Below are 1751 nucleotides of genomic sequence, written 5' to 3'. Positions count from 1 at the left end.
ACAATAACCATTAGCCAAGAAGTTGTGAGAACCTCAATAAAGCAACCAGGGCATACGCTCCCTGATTAGAGTTACTTTTGGGACAGCTAATATCTCACTTTAGCAACAGCCAAGAGACAGAGGCGACAATGGCACAACTCTTCCTTTTGGGATCTTGAATGGAGGAAGCTTGTAACCCCAACTGCCAATAGTGAGGAGAATAAAAGAAAAGGTTCTTATTGTTCAACCCGGAGATTCAAGTGGAGAATCTTGGAATCCATATTGCCAAGTTTAGTTAAAAGCAGTTGTAGGAGATTTTCTTTCTTCCTTGCAGGCGAGTATACCAGGAAAGGGCGTATAGTGGTTAGTCCTGGCAGGCGAGTGGACCAGAAAAGAAGATGGTTGAATAAAATACCCTTTGTTGAATCAAGAATATCCATTTACTTTATGATTTGTTTGACAAACAGTGGCAACACTAAGCCAAGTTGATATGCTATACTGACAAAAGTAGTTTTGTTGAAGGTGCTAAATGATAACAGAAAAATTGCATTGATTTTAACTTGTGTTTGTGAAAGAAAGCCAGGTTTATTTTGTAATTTTTTTTTTATTGTGTTAACTGAATTAACAGTCTTTTACAAAAAGGAAAGTCTTGTTTCTTCAAGTGCTTTAAATGTATTTGTTTCCATTTTGGTTCTTCAGATGGTTTGTCAAGGGCTAAATCCTTTAGTCTTTTGCTCGTTGAGAGATGGCATCCAAGTTCAGACTATGCAAAAAGTTTACCAACGCAATGACTGGTCTTCGTCCATTCTTGAAAATTTGGAATAGAGATGGCCTAGGTGAATCTCCCTGTTGCAGGAGGTACCAGGACAATGGAGGATCAAATGTTTTAGACTTTCCTTTATGTCCTGTTTCAGACAGAAACGACAGGAGTCAGTCTCAGATTTACCTCTGATTCTCAAAACCTCATTTGTTTTTAAAATGTTCAGTCTTGCTTTCAGGATCGTCGAAAGGAAGGTCTTGTTTGGAAACTTCAATAAATAGCTGATCGGCTCGTTTATTTTTTGGGCAAAGGGCGGAAGATGGGCCGCAGATTTGTAGTTCAGTGCTTTCAGCTGTGTGTTGCACCAGTCTGTTTCTTTCAATGTTTTTGCCGTCTGTGTTGGATTGGATACAAGCTCATCCTCTGTACTTCCTATTACTTTTAGGAGAGTTTGATTTTTGTGTATCAAAGTTTTAAGCATTTTGTTTGAGCCTTTTCCAATTTCTTCTTGGATTAGTGTATAGATTTTCTCATTTGATGATCTCACTTCCCTGTAGAACATCAGGCTGTTAAGGGATGCCGTGCCTTCAAGTGAGATAAGGCTGAGTTCTCTTCTTATGAGGATTATTGGCGTAGAGGTAGGCAGTCGGAGTAGTTTTTTTCAGAGAAAACCTTCCAGTTTAGGCCAAATTGAATCTGGAATATTTGGCATAACTGCCACGCCGTAGGTAAGCGCCGGAACCGCTTTCATCCTGTAAAAGTCAATGGCCGCCTTAACTGAAAAGCGACCACATTTTTTGTCCATAATAATCAGTTGATTAGTTAAGGTTTTATTTTTGTGGACCAAAAAGTCTTGCATTGGTTGCTCTTTTGTCTTATTGCTAAACATGGTGCCCACGTGTCTAAAGGTTTCCACTTCTTCGAGGCGGACATCGTTAAAGAACCATGCCTTTGATGTTTTTCGTTGAGCCGCTTTTATTAGACACATCAATTTGGTTTTCAAGGAATTGCT

This window comes from Ambystoma mexicanum, chromosome 5p (genome assembly GCF_040938575.1).
Source record: "Ambystoma mexicanum isolate Mex_15411 chromosome 5p, UKY_AmexF1_1, whole genome shotgun sequence".
NCBI lineage: Eukaryota > Metazoa > Chordata > Amphibia > Caudata > Ambystomatidae > Ambystoma > Ambystoma mexicanum.
The sequence above is the reverse complement of the archived record's forward strand: the minus strand, read 5'-3'. Positions refer to the sequence as shown.